General features: G+C 34.5%; 1 protein-coding gene across 2 annotated transcripts in view; it reads left to right on the top strand.

The window, feature by feature from the left end:
* Nucleotides 1–16,326, top strand: part of LOC145248284 (trafficking regulator of GLUT4 1-like) — a 136,890-nt gene that overhangs the window by 61,933 nt on the left and 58,631 nt on the right. Inside the window, exon 2 of one of the 2 annotated variants that reach the window (XM_080110156.1) lies at nucleotides 11,442–11,479. The exons of the other annotated variant lie outside the window; for it this stretch is intronic. The gene's annotated coding sequence lies outside the window, so the exon portion shown is untranslated. The remainder of the gene's footprint in view (nucleotides 1–11,441; nucleotides 11,480–16,326) is intronic. 2 annotated transcript variants of the gene reach the window in all.

Genomic DNA, 16,326 nt, shown 5'->3' on the forward strand with positions numbered 1-16,326 from the left:
AAAATCTGGGAAGCGCAAAGTTGTATTTTTAATCATGTTCCTTGTTTCTTTATTCCTTCTTCCATGTTTCAACTGGGTCGATTTTTTTTTTTTAATTGAAGGCTTTTGGGTATCTTTTAAAAATTGTTGGATAAGTCGCTGGTGTCCTTCTCGACATTTTGAATCTATTTTTAAGTTGTTTTTCCCCCTCCTTATGGTGAGTGATGCGAGTGAACTCGCTACTAGTAGCGATTGTGTTGGAGTTGAAATAAGATATCTTGAGGTAATACGAATGGGTTCTTGGAGTTTTAAATATACTTAGGTTTTTTAAATATATACTTTTTGAATCCTGTAACGAAAACGAAAATACACAAAAATTTATACGAGTAATAAACGATATGATAGCTTACTTCCGCCCCTCCCCCAAATGGCCGCCCCCGAAATATGAAATAGTTTTAAAATATATACATAATTAGTTTCGAACCCACAACTTAAATGAACTCCTCGTAGATTTTGACTCAAGATAACATACAATATATAATACTTATGGGTTTAAAATAGAATAAAATCTTTATATATAATTGTTTTGCAGTTTAAAACCAAATAAAAATAATATATAATTTATACCCATACGAAAATAATGATGTGAATTGCTTTCCCCATAAAACAAAGATGGCAACCTAAAATAAACACGATGTGAGTTTTTCTAAATGCTTCATTTTCAACATTACATGGTCATGCTTCTTTCTTTCTAAGAAAATTTTCTGTTTATTTTTCTGATGAGTATACGTAAGGAAAAATTCAACACTAACATAAATGTACTGATTGTTCTACGTAAACGAAACATGTCCGTAAAAATGTAACGAAATTGATATGCTGAGAAAACTGATTGTTCAGATAAATAAAACCGTGGAACTTGGAATATAGTGAAGTTGTATATATATATATATATATATATATATATATATATATATATATATATATATATATATATGCGTGTGTGTGTGTGTTTGCGTACTTGCTGGCAGCCCGGCGTTGCCCGGTCGTACAATACGCGTAAACATGATATTTTAATTTATGCAGATTGCGTGTGTATTATAGAATCAATCCTGTATTGGTAATTACATATTACGAGGAATAATTTCCCAGTGGACTAATTCGCAAAATAAATAAATAATAAATAAAAATATAATAATGATAATGTCGTTCATCAAATTCCGTCTGTGTTTGTTTACAATATCACGTCAGCTGATATTTGGGCTTGACAATGAATGCCCTGGAAAAGTCACTTCTGATTAATGTTTACTTTTAAAATATGCAAACGAAAAGTAATTTGCGACGATTTTAAATTAAACATCTTTTTTTTTTTCGTAAATTGAACTCATTAATAAGAAAAAAATTAAAATAAAATAGTGAGGTATATACCGGTTTGAACAGGGGATCATTCGATCTGTAGTTGAATGTTCTTCCACTGAGCTATCCTTCCATATTATAATAAATCTGTTTTTTTTTTAAAGAAATGATTTACTTAAATTTTATTATCTCCTTGGCCAGTGTAACACAAAATATTCCCCTGTAAAAATTATTCTTTTTATCTATTAGAGAGAAAAGCTATTTTTAAGATCGGATTTTTCCGATTTTCGATACATATCGGATAAATTTATACACAAAACATATCTAAGAACACTGCCAGACGTATAAATTAGCTTTGTATGAAAGTTGCAAAAGATGGGCTCAGCCGTTTCGGAACCTATGAGGAAGGAACTCACACATAAACAAAGTCTCTCTCTCTCTCTCTCTCTCTCTCTCTCTCTCTCTCTCTCTCTATATATATATATATATATATATATATATATATATATATATATATATATATATATATATATATATATATATATAGAGAGAGAGAGAGAGAGAGAGAGAGAGAGAGAAAGAGAAATCTTTTTCTGATAGTTTTTTTCCTTTTTTATTTCAAGTCATGTTATTATTTTCAGTGATGAACGATTTACTTTTTAATTTAATTTAATTGATGGGTCTATCTCTGCATATAAAACAGTTCCATCTTAAAGAAAAAGGGCCCCTCATCAATATGGCGGGCTTAATGTAGGGTTATAACGAAAATATCATATTAAAAAATTATGTAAATAAATTGATAAAGTAATTATATTTTCATGAAGAAAATCATTTTTATGCTATTAATAAGAATTCGTAGGCGTTACAGCATCAATCTCACAAGTTTTAATTATTTAGTTATTCTCTTTTTGTTGTTTTTAAGGTTGTTTTGAAAATGGCGGATAAGACGAATTTCTTATTTAGAAATAAAACAGTTTGATCAATTTACGTGATTTTTGGAATATGATAGTTTCGTTTGTCATGGCTACGTACATCATACAGATTTTTCTTTAATATTGTTTTTTAATATATGGGGAACTCTGAACATAAACCCTAAAAAAATCTAACGTGAAATTGTTGCTCTATTATAAAAATGTATTTCTGCCTTTTCTACATGGTCCAAATCAGAGGGTTTTTTCTTTAAATTGTATATCTACCCCTTATTTTAAACGCTAGAAAAATACATATTTGGTGAATAAATTGATTTCTTATGTCATGTTTACTTATGCAAACTAGCAATTTGGAGAAAAATAATTTTGTTTCTTTTTATTGGGTGCCGTAAACGTTATCAGTAACAATAAAAAAAAAAAAGCTGCTTGTCCAGAATACTCCCTATACAAAAAACAAGGATAAAAACAAATCTGTAAGATGTGAAGAAAAGAAAATATCATACACCAAAAAGTACGTACTTTTATTTTTATAAAGAACATGATGTTTAAGCGAATTTTATTACTTCCAATGTATCTATCTTTTTAATGTTAAGAATGGCTTTGAGTTATTTGGAGTTATCTCCCTTATTGCCGTACCTTACATGCGTGTACGGCATAATGACGTTAACAGTGCACCGTATAATCACGTTGACAGACCGGTTCCCGTTAGATCACCGAAGTTAAGCAACGCTGAGCCTGGCATTACTAAAATGGCCGACCAATTTCGGAATTCCAGGAAGTGTATGTAGGAGGACGTCGACACCTATCTGCAAGGGTTGCAAAAACCTAGCGCCGTAATCTTCCCCAACGGGGATATGCATGCGAATGGGAGCCCGCTTGTTAATTTTATACTCCCATGGAATTTCCACCTTTGGAGGAAACAGTTTAAACCCGTATAGATAACGTCGCAAGATCGTCGGGTGTAGTTTAATTTTTCTTATTTAAAAATATAAGTGCTTAATAAATTTATGTGATTTTTTTTATGTATTATACATCATACAAGCTTTTCTTTATTTTCGTTTTGTAATACAGGGAGAAATCTGAGCAAGCCCCCCCCCTCCAACAAAAAGTTAGGATTTATTTGTTGCTCACTGAAACAATGTGAAGCAGAAGGTCAAAATGCAAAAAATAAATAAACAAAATAAAATAAAATAAAATAACTATTTAGTTGGTCGGGTGAAAAAAATAACGTACAATAAAGGTGCCTCTTAACGGACGAGATAATGCTTGGGAGGATGCATCTCTGAGGACGGAACCGAAAATTATACCCTAGTTTTTGTACTTCGTGCAGAGACGTGGCGACGTCCTCTTCCACACAGCGCCTGGTATTCTCCAATGGTCACCCATTTAGTACTGACCAGGCAATATTGCTTAACTTTGATGCTCTAGCGAGAACCGGGTTGGTTCATGCGCATAATGAACGAACAGATTCTGGGATTATTCGTTTGTATGTAAGCACGAGGATTACGTGTTCAAATCACGTCGAGGTCACCACTGAAGAATACGAATAATGAATATTCATATTCTATCAAAATAGGTAAAGTGTGATTAAAGAATACAAGCGAATCTCCTAAACACCTGGTTCCAAGATCACAGTGTAGCATCTGTTCTGATGCTACACTTCAACTTTGTGGAGGAGAAATCCTTCATGACTAAGGTAATTTTTATTTTTGTTCCTATCCAGAGTGCCCCATTTTGGGGAGCAGGATTTCTCCCACATTAAAAGCCGACCTTGTATCTAACTCTGCCCTCGTGGAGAGGCAAGTAAATAGGAACAATAAATAAGAAAAGGCTCTGGTGGAAAGAATATACATTTAGCAATTTCTTTAATAAACTTTCACGCAGTATGGCGCCAACATTCAAATTAGTTTGTACATAGATATAATACACTTCCCCAAAGAATTTAATGCGCTTAGGCTTAACAATGAATAATTTACAGTCGCCTCGAATGGATGTTCTTTAGTAGCGACTGGGCCGACTGGGCCGCAACCTCGGTAAGTCTGTTCAGTGATGACTTAGCGGTCAAACCTCGTGATCTCATGAGTAGATACGGGGTCATGTATTCCTACGAGATTTTGTCTTTTCTTTACCCCTTTTTCGCGAAGGCTTAATCTAAATTGAACCCCCATTCACCAAAACAGATACATTTGAATAGAGATAACTTTTCCGTCCCTTTGGGCAAAAAGGGATTGGTATTAGGAATGCACCGATAGGCAAATTAGCTGACTACCGATTAATCGGCCTTTGACAATGTTCCGATTAGCATGTTATCTAAAGCCAATTCATCAACCGATTTTGTTGTCATAAATGGTACTAATATTTATTTAATTATATTTGTAAACAAAGCCAAGTTGGCTCCCTTTTTTGCTTACCGGTGAACATTTATCAAAGAGACATACACCGTGTACACCGTATAACTATAAATAACAAACATAGCACGCTGCTAACGTAGGCTTTTGCGACTGGGCTAAATTTGAGGCAAATAGAGGTAATCGGGTTTGTATTACTGTACACATAGATTCGAAAAAGTTGTCAAAAAAACAAAACAAATATATAACAAATAAATGTTACTAAAGGCAAGATAAATTACAGGTTTGTATTACTGTACACATAGATTCGAAAAAGTTGTCAAAAAACAAATATATAACAAATAAATTTTACCAAAGGCAAGATAAATTACAGGTTTGTATTACTGTACACATAGATTCGAAAAAGTTGTCAAAAAACAAAACAAATATATAATAAATAAATGTTACCAAAGGCAAGATAAATTACAGGTTTGTATTACTGTACACATAGATTCGAAAAAGTTGTCAAAAAAAAAAACAAATATATAACAAATAAATATTATCAAAGGCAAGATAAGTTACTTTTCTACCTAACTGGATATATTTTACGTGTTTTTATTCAATGTAACATGTTTATTCAGCTCGAAAAGCATACAGTGTTTACCGATGTATTGGGAAATTCTCTCTTTAACACGGTAAGTTCAGGAAAAGATGTTATAAATAATAAACTAAACAAAATACTGTTAGAAATTCGCTCAATATATGTTACCGTGACATAAGTTGACATATATTCGGTGTTTTTTTAATAGTTTATTATTATTATTTGTTATATATTTGTTTTTTGACAACTTTTTCGAATCTATGTGTACAGTAATACAAACCCGAGGTAACCATATGGAAAAATTCCCTCCTTTCACTTGCTATCGAATTAACATTATTATTTTGTACTTTAAATCACCGTCCAAAAATCAGTGCTCTATATTTATTACTCTACCTTTCAGTTTTCACGTTGAGGTATGATACGGTAGATTGCGAACAGGTGCGAACCGAAAATAAAGTATATATATATATATATATATATATATATATATATATATATATATATATATATATATATATATATATATATATATATAAAACAATTTTCTTTCGAGACAAGCGACGCATGGCTTTTGAAGATGTTTGTAACGACGGTAACAAGTTGTTTAAAATTCCCGGAGAGAATCATGAAATGATCAGTGGAGCAAAGCCACCTAGCGGCAACAAAGTCAGCGCCAATTTAGCCCCTGATCATGCTTGTCTTTCTGTAGGCGATAATTGTATTTTGTTTTTTAATTTCAAAGAGTATTTTGCCAAATTCACAAACGCCAAAGGTGTCACTCGATTATTTTTATGTTATTTATTTATTCTTTGTTTTTATTTCTTTCGGTTCTGTTGACATCAAGACTAATTTAGTAAAACACACACACACACACACACACACACACACACACACACACACACACACACACACACACACACACACACACACACACACAAATAGAAAATGGATCCCCTGAAGCCGAAAATGAATTCAAGCAAATAACTCTTGAAAACATTTCTTTTGTAAATATTAGACAATTTATATAATGTTGAATATCGGCTCACTGCCTAAGTTAAAGTGTGATATTATCGACCCCCCACCCTCCCAGGTGTTATGAAGTAAAAAGAAAGAGAAAAAATATGACAAAAAAGAGAAAATAAGCAGAACAATAGAGAGGGAGTTGTTCACAAAGAACACAAAAAAACAATCATTTTTTTAATTGTTACTCCAGTTGTGATAGGATTGGATTAAAGGCCGAACGACGGCGGTCAATATATTTAGAGTTAGTTTTAAGAGTACCGATGAGTTTTTGCAACAGTTTACGACAGTTAAAGAACGGTTCACGGACAGCCTTCAGTTGATGATGAACGCGGATAGTTTTGAACGAAGGACAGTTTGACCTCCAATCTGTAGTGGAATAGGGACATAAATGAATGGTAACATTCAATACTACTAAGAGTAAGCCTCTTTCCGTTAATAGTTACAAGAACCCTTCTCAAACACTCATAGCAATGGCTAATGATATACTACCTGAAAGCTCTTCGTTCAAACTTCCCAGTTTAACGTTCACATGAAACATGAATTGGAACAAATACATTGAGGGCATTTCCAATGCTGTTGCGAAGAAATTGGGCTCTCTCTACCGCACTAGAAAGTTACTCACGCCTGAAACTATTGTGTACCTTTACAAGATCACAAGTTGCTGTATTTGTTACAAGTTTCTCACTCCTAGACAGAGTTTAAAAAAGAGTCGCCAATATAGTAGGCCCCGCAGTGTCAATCAAACTCCAACCTCTGTCTTATCGACGAAATGCTGCATCCCTATGCCTAGTTTACAAGCATTTTAACGAGAAATGCCCTGAGGAACTCCAAGCACTTGTATCCCCTCGATGTAAATTCACCCAACTAACCCGGTAAGCAGTAAAATACCAACTCTACACTGTAGAGATACCTAGATGCCGGGAAGTGTTCTACTCAGATAGTTTCTTCTCTCGAACTGTTACACTTTGGAATTCCCTCCTGGATCTATGCTTCCTTGACTGTACTGATATGCAGAAGTTTAAGGGTAATATGAATAAACATTTTGTTGCTTAATTTCCTACATAATGTCACTGCAATCCCTCCCCGCCCCAAATAGTACATCCAAGTGGCACTGTGTTTTTTTTTTTGTATTGAAAAAGCAGTAAAAAAACAAAAAAAAAACAACTGACAACGAAGCCTCGATAGACGTTTCCCGTGATGGTGTTACACACGCATCCGGAGTCCAACCGACATTCACAGGATGTGTTTTTTTTCTTTTCTTTTGAGTCTTTTTATTCAATTTTTATACTTGCAAACCCGTGTGCGTGCCCCTTTCGACAACTGCTAATGTGAAAGACGACGACACAACGAGAATAGAAGATAAAAGAGAGGAAGACAATGGAAAAATTTGGGGGTCGTCTATGTTGTAAAGCGGGACAGGCACGTGATTTTATCACAAGAGCCGTTATTTACTTGTCTCCCCACGAGATTAGAGTGAGACACAAATTCTCTTTTAAATCTATAGAAAATACTGCCAAAGACTTAAGTATTAAACAAGACCCTAAAAATATTGAAGAGCCGGGCATTGCTCACATAAGGAAGATGCGCCATAAACCACATTCCAATTCTCTTTCAAAAGCAAGTCAAACCAAAAAGAAGATTTTTTCACTCTCCTACAAAAACAAGTTACCCCAATAAAAATAAGGAAAAACTACCACCGAGTCCCTGTTTTCGTTCTTGGGCCCTTCATTCGGCTTGAGGTTTAAAATTTGTCTGATATGTAATAAAGTTGGGCATAAGAGTTCATAATGCAGAATGAATACAGGAAATAAAACTGGTTAAATCCACAATGGCAGACGAACATAATGGCACAAGTATTAGAAAGTATGTACAGGCAAGTATGTACAGGCAAAATCCTAAATAAAATGACATGTGTCCGATATATATTTAAAACTAATGTGATAACATCGAAAAAATTTAATAAACCATGTTCAAAAACAACAAAATGTCCAGTTTGGTGACAAGTTTAAAAATTCAATTCGAGGGTAAAATTATTGCCAACATTATTAAAAATAATTAAATTAAATTAAAATGTTCATGTTAAGAAACACCAAAAATTTATTTGGTACAGACTGGATGCAACGGTTCAATTTCTGAAATTTACTAATCAACAGTTTTTGCCAGAAAATAGATAATTCGAAGAAATTCAGAGGAGCGGAAAAGGACCATGGGAAATCTCTTCGAAATCAAGCTGTCTATGAAAGACATCGGAATATAAAGCTGGTATGGAGAATCAAGACACGGAAAAGAATAAAGCATATAATTTGAAACGACATCGAGAAACAACGTCGCTTCAACGGGGAAAATTCCAGACAGAAAATAAAGACTTTAAAAACGAAGCAACATCAAAAGAGTTATTTTGAAACGCAAACAAAAGGTTGAAACTTTAAGAAAAAGACAAAAGTCAAACCGAACCGTAGGTAGAGTTGGTAAATACGAAGTTGGACCTACCGTACCAACTGCTAACAGTACAGTTTCCGTGTATGAAATAGAAATATAAAAATCTTTATAAATATTGTGATGCAAATGTTGAAAGGAATAACGAAAAGACTCGAAAACAGTGAAGTGAAAATAATATTAAACAGAAATACAGACAAGTATGTTAATTGCGAGAGAACTCCGCTCAACTTAAGGACAAGTAATGTTACAACTCTCTCTCTCTAAGTCTTAGGTTCAGACTGATTGGAAAACAGAACCTGCTTACCGAAAATGATGTCAGGAATAGTCCATGGTCATAATCTGTAGGGGTGACACCCCAACAATAAATAAAATAGTAGATTATGTGTGTGCGTGTCTGTATGTGTGTAAATATTTAACTGATACACTCTTAAACTACTGGCGATATAACACTGAAATTAACAGGAGATGGTAATCATATGCCAAGGATGGTTTATAAGGAATAAAATCTTTGTTTGGATGGATGTACCAAGCGTACAGACACACACCGGCAAGTTGAAATCCATATTGTTTATTTTTTTTTCTTGCCCAAATTAAATCCATTTCTTCAAGTCGTTTAATATTAATAATATTTCTTTAACTACCTCTCGATAGTAACATCGGTTGGAACGCTACATTGGTTTCGAATCTAAGTGATGGCACCAAAGTAATTTTTTAAACTTTTGAAATCATTACTATATACTAGATACAATATAATATTAAAAAAAGAATTGGATCTGTAATTAATAGGGATGTGACAACAGCATATTCTTTTCATTCTTCTGACTCTCGAGGATATATCCGATACAGTTAGATACAGTTAATCAACCGAGAACCACATAGTCTACAAAAAACATATAAGATATTAACGGATATATACTCAAGAGTCAAAACAATGAAAATAATATTCTTTTGTCACAGCCCTAATAATTAAATGATATATTTGCAGAACAGAATCGGGATATCATCCATTAGTTTCTGGATGATATTATTAAGGAAACTCAGACTTTAAATTGAATTGTAAAGGATTGGATATATGGTCTACATACTTCGATGATCTCAGTTCTCGCATAAGAGACATCTTAATCTAATCAGGAAACAACTGTTGGGGGACACTGACAGGAAGAAGATGTAGTGATGGACATCGTTTATGGCATCTTTAACCTAGAGATGCCCCAAATAGTTCCCAGAAGAGCGTCACACCAAAAGAAAACGCAAATCGCTGGACATTATCGTGATAAGACAAAAACGATTCTGAAACCGCTGCGGAAGCAAAGATCTTTAAGGGGGTGGTGGTTGTGGTGTCTACCTTAGGGATAACAATGAAGCCTTTCACTTACTAGAAAAACTGAAGGAATATGTATGTCGGCGTTATCCACAAGTCATACACACTTGGCAGTCAGACTAACGCATGCCTTCGGGCCGGGATCAAAGTGTAGTATTTGTTCTGCAGATGCTGCACTTAAGGTAATTTGTCCCAGTCAATAGAGGGGAAACCCACTATACTGGGACAATTATTATTTTTGATAATCAGAGTGCCCTCTTTTTGCCTACTTTTAGGGGAGCTGGTTTTTACCCCACATTAAAAACGGCCTTGTGCCTAATTTGCTTTGGTGGGGAAGCAAATAAATACACTAACACATAACCATACTCTTTCTTTGTTGTATTTGCTTTTTTTTTTCAGTGTATTTTTTTTTTTTTTCACTAAATGCCGAGTTGCGCCTGCCTCACAGATTCCTGTTGAATGGGAACCGCTTGTTAATTTTATACAATACACATGAGTTATTATTTAAATGTATCTATCTATCTATCTATCCCCCTTCTCTCTCTCTCTCTCTTTCTCTCTCTCTCTCTCTCTCTCTCTCTCTCTCTCTCTCTCTATATATATATATATATATATATATATATATATATATATACCCCTCTTTGGGTTGAGCACTTTGTAAATATATTTTCGCCCGATGCGTATTTAAGCTATTAAGCGAAGCCCACTATTAAGTCGTTTGTAAGCAAACTGATGATTAGAGCACTGTTGCGACGGGTGGGTGTGGATTTAATACACACTCGATGAAAAATGTTTACGGCACTGATTCGCGGTCCGATGTGGAGAGCTGCCGACTGTCAATGCGACGGTTGTAGGGTTGATCCACGGCTAGGGAAAGGTGTATGTCTAGCCGCACTGATGAGTTGTGATACAACGAAACAGTACTGTGTCTGGATTATATATATATATATATATATATATATATATATATATATATATATATATATATATATATATATATTACTACTTATTACTACTTAGAATAGTATTTAACGATATAAACAAATAAGAATTCTTTTCAGATAGCTCAATAGTGCAATACTAGAGCTATAACTATTTCTTATAATTAACCGTTTTACAAAGAATAGACACTCATTTTTTTTTTTTTTTTTTGCTCATTTCAGAACGTTCGGTTTTATTTGCAACAGTTGTCCAATTATAATTTTGCGTTGATGAGCTACCCAGTTGATAGAATTATAATTAATGAACTATTGTAGTCCTATATACTAGCTGTGGGCCGAAACAATTGCATGCAAGTGTGGCAAATATAACCTAACATTTTAATGGACAAAAAAATGAGTGTATATTTCTTGTAAAGCAGTGAATTATAAGAAATATGAATCATTATAATCATTTCTGATGATCTAAAGAAAAACATATCGTTAACTTGTCTATTATACTGTGATTAATTCTTTTTCAATTCTTTTCAGATGGTGAGAGTTGTCTGACTTGCTATTTGCTTTCCAAGGTAAGTGTTTCTAATGTTTGTTGTTTTATTTTACCTCCAATAGGATTAATTGCTATTTGAAAAATAGTCATTTCTGAAGATACAAAGGTAAAAAAAAAAAAAAAACGATATTGCTTTTTAAATGTTTTCTTGTTTTAATTTTCTTCTTTTGATAACACTGCAACAAATCTCAGGGTTCTTTTTTTTATTATTATTCAATTTTCACCCCCCCCCAAAAAAAAGGCACAGTGCCACTTTGAATTAGGGGAGCTACTATCGGGAACATAAGTTGCAGGGATATTATGTAGGGAGATGAGTAGCAAAATGTCTGTTCACATTACACTTGAACTTCTGCATGTCAGTACAGTTGGGAAAGCAGAATCCCGGAAGGGAGTTTCAAAGTCTAGCAGTTCTGGGAAAGAAACTATTGGAGTATAAGGCTTTCTTACACATAGGGATCTCTACAGTGAAGGGGTGGGATTTAGCTGCTTGTCGGGTTTGTCGGGAGTATTCATGTCGAGGGGATACAAATGCTTGTAGTTCGTCAGAGCATTCACCATTAAAGTACTTGTAGAACAGGTAGAGGAATGCAACATTTCGTTGATGGGACAGAGGCTGAATCCTAGATGACAGTTCAGGACTTATCAGGTCGGCGACTCTCTTTTGAACCTTGTCAAGGAGTGAGAGACAAGCCCAAATGTGAGAACAGTACTCCATAGATGGGCGAATGGTGGCCTTATAGAGGTACAGGATACTTTCAGGCGTAAATAGTTTTCTAGCACGGTATGCCACATAAGATCTGTTTCAGTGTAAAAAAATATATACTGATACTAAATGTTACCTTTAAATCTAGACTAGGCACCAGTTTCATGTACTATAAATCATATTTTATTATTCTTGGCTATGGATGAAAAACAGAATTGTCAGTTTAGACAACATTTGTCCCCTTAACACTCTTGTGTTGAATGTCGTCATCCTCCCTTTTTATATTCCAGCAGTCCAGGGTCCATTTTTTTTTTTTTAAAGTGTGTTTGGACTGACTCTATTATCAATTCTGGGCGAACTTTAGTTTGGTGTTTTCAACCCAGATTATTCGAGGTCTGTGTCTTAATGGAAGCAGTGGCGAGTAAAATAAAGTCTCTTGGCTAATTATATTCTGTCGATGATTCAGTAAAGTTCGGTCCTCTCCAAACTCACTGTCTTCGTTACCTCAGGAGGGGGGGGGGTTCTTCCCTCTCACTTCATCGAATTATTACATAATCAGTTTCACTCTCCTTCACTACTAATCTAGAAAAAAAAATGGCTACTCTCTCTCTCACTGTATCAATTATTACATCATCTGTCTCTTTCTTTCACTACCACCCCAGGAGGAGGAGGAGGAGGAGGAGGCTCTCCTTTCTCCCTATATGAGGTCATTATCTCTGTCTCCCTCTTTCACTGAAATAGAATTTATTCCAGTTTTTATCCAGATTCTGAGAAAAATGTAAATCATCGCCGTATACTTACTCCAGGTTTCCCGCACCAGTCAAAAAACCGGCGAATGACGGGAAATACATTTTTCCCTTCTTACTTAATTTTGCTTTTCACTAATTAAATTGCGGGTTTCTTCTTTTTTTTTTCTTTCAGGAAACCAAAGCTTCATATCAACTTTTTTTCGATCCAGTAATATTATCACACTCTCTTCACGTCTACCTTTTTCTGCGCGTGTTCAATAGAGTTTGTAAGCACGACGAATTATTTACACTTTGCACTTCGTCGTGGAAATTACCTGGAATGAGAAATATATTTAATCAAAAATTATGTTTTGATAAAGCTGATTTTTTTTATTTTTTGGATCTTCCCCAGAACTGCGGGTCTTTGGAACTCCCTTCCGGGATTCTGCTTTCCCAACTGCAATGATATGCAGAAGTTCAAGTGTAATGTTAACAAACATCTTTCTACTCTTCTCCCTTCATAATGACCCCGCTAATTAATTCCCTAATAGTAGCCCCCTGCTTCAAAGTGGCACTGTGCCTTGTTTGGGGTGAAAATTGAATAAAAAAAAAAAATTAAAAAAAAATATCGCAAAAAATATTTTTTTTAGACTGAAAAACCAGTAAATCGCAGCAAATATGAGTTTATTAACATTTCTATGAAAATAGTGTCCATTGTATTTTAACTGATCCAAATGAGATAAATGAGTAAGTATTAATAAATAGCGAGAAAGTAATATTGTGCTACATAGTTCAATTAAAATAATAAAATCGCATTGTAAGAGAAGAAATAATGTCTAATTTTCTCCTTCAGTCCAGTACCTATTGGTCGACAATGTTTTCTTTTTTCCCTGTTACTTTCAAATATTCCCTTTTTATGTAACGTTTCGCTGACTTCTTTCTTCAGTACAGAATCGCTGCACGTCGAAATTACTAAGAGTTCCTTCCTAACACGATTACAGTCATATATTATTATCATAATGATATTCGATAACGAGGCTACATCAAAGGCAGTCATTCTCATATTCTTGTCCAACGTTGCCAGATTGGTCTTTTTAAAAACAAATTTCGCGAATTTGGTCTTTTATAAAAGCAATTTCGCTTTCAAAAATTGTATTCGGCCTTTTTCATAGCCTAACGTATGGAAAAACTAAGGAAAGAACAGCATATTATATAGACGTAAAATGCATTCGCTCCTCCTCCTCCCTCTCTCTCTCATGCTCGCTATCGGTCTCACTCTCTCTGGCTCTCTCTCTCTCTCTTTCTCTCTCTCTCTCCATCTTCCTATCTATCTCTCACATACGGCTATTTCATATAGGTCTTGTATATGCTTCCTACCTACGAGTTACTGTAAGTCGGGGACTTTCTCTATTCTCCTTTATTTTCCTCACGTCATTACAGTATCAGAAATGTCCCAAGAAAAATAGATTATCATCTCGCGGTATCTCGTGGCAATGCTGTTAATTTACGCCGTTGACTCAAATGTCGACATTCAAACACGTAAGGCCTATGTCGGCCATATAATCTATCGCAAAATTACGTGTTGACTGATAGCATAGCAGAAATAATAATAATAATAATAATAATAATAATAATAATAATAATAATAGTAGTAGTAGTAGTTTGCAAATGTTATCGAAAGAGGTGGAGAGTACTGGAACTCTGGGGAGACTTGTTGTCACTTAGCTTCCAGGGAACACCACAGGTTGTTTTCAAGCAGAGATCTTTGATGACCTGTGTGAAAGCTCCTTGTGAGCCAATAATAATAATAATAATAATAATAATATATATATATATATATATATATATATATATATATATATATATATATATATATATATATATATATATATAAGTTATAAACACATAGGCAGTATTATAATAAAAGTTATAAACACATAGGCAGTATTATTAGTTAGATACTCCGAACCGTTCATGGGCTGGGCCAAAGAACTGAGATATCTCGACCAAAATTTAAGGAAACTTATAATCATGCACAATGCACTACATCCAAAGGATGATGCTGGCAGACTCTGGTTTGTATAGAAGACTGTTTGAATTACACAAAAAAATAACATGAAAATGCATACTGCAGAGTACAGAAATACTAATCACCGCAGCAAGATACACTGAAAAATCAACAAGACAGAGAATATCAGGGTAAGGGATACGGCAAGAAAATTTGGAATAGAAACAGCTACACAAACGATTCATAAGATAAAAGATGTGACTTATGAGAACACTTAGACATGGCTACGAAAACCACATCTAAACAGAGAAACTGAATCCCTAATAACAACCATACAAGATGACGCGATTAGAACTACGAGTACTATATCCAAGTAAAGATTAAGAAGACAGAAAAAACCGCAAAGGACGACTATGTGGACAAAGAGACGAAACGATAAACCAAATAATAAGTGAATGCATCAAAGTCACCACAAAAGAATATTTGAAGAGATATGATCAAGTACACGGGGAATTATAAAAAAAACTACGTCTTGAACACTCAGACAAATGATACAAGCACAAACCGGTAGCAATACTTGAAAACGGAAATCACAGATGGGACACGGACGTACATACATATAAACCCATCCAAGCAAGAAGACCAGATGCCATAATAGTAAACAAGAATGAAAAAAAATTGTCAGATTGTAGATCTCGCTGTTCTAGCAGACCACAGGGTGAATGCCAAGGAGACAGAGAAGCAAAACAAATACACGAAACTGCCCAGAAAGATGAAAGGGATATGGAAGATGAAGAAAACCAAGATAACACAAACAGTAGTATGAGCACTAGAAAAAAATCTCGAAAATTCGAAAAAAATAATAGGAGAGATTGGAATCAGGAGGATGAATGAGAAGATATAACGGATAACAATAATTAAAACGGCTGAGATGTTAAGGAAAATTCCTGAATGCGGAAACTAATACAGATGAGCTACAAACGCTAATCGGGCATAAAAAGTAAAATCAAAAGATAGAAGAACACCACACGGAATCAAGAAAACTGAAACAGAATAATTGTAAATCCGCCCCCAAAGAAAAACTTGTAGTCTCGAAACCACACCAAAATAGCCGTAAATGATTAAGGGGAATGGAAAGACCGAGGAGAGAAAGCACTAGCCAGACCTCTACTTGATGAGTGCGAAGAGGACTGGGACAGGTTTATTGTCATTCAAATTCCGGTGAAGGTCAATTGTCGATGCCAGCGAGAAATCAATGGTAAACGGCTATTGCAATAACGCAAATTCATTTGTAAAGGTTATCGAAAGAGGTGGATAGTACTGGAAATCTAGGTAAACTTGTTGCCATTTAGACTCCAGGGAACACCACAGGGTATTGAGAGATTTTTTTTATGATGGCCCGTGTGGAAACTCCTAGTAAGTACAAC

Source organism: Euprymna scolopes, chromosome 26, assembly GCF_053919585.1.
Source record: "Euprymna scolopes isolate OS-2025 chromosome 26, ASM5391958v1, whole genome shotgun sequence".
NCBI classification, from domain to species: Eukaryota; Metazoa; Mollusca; class Cephalopoda; order Sepiida; family Sepiolidae; genus Euprymna; species Euprymna scolopes.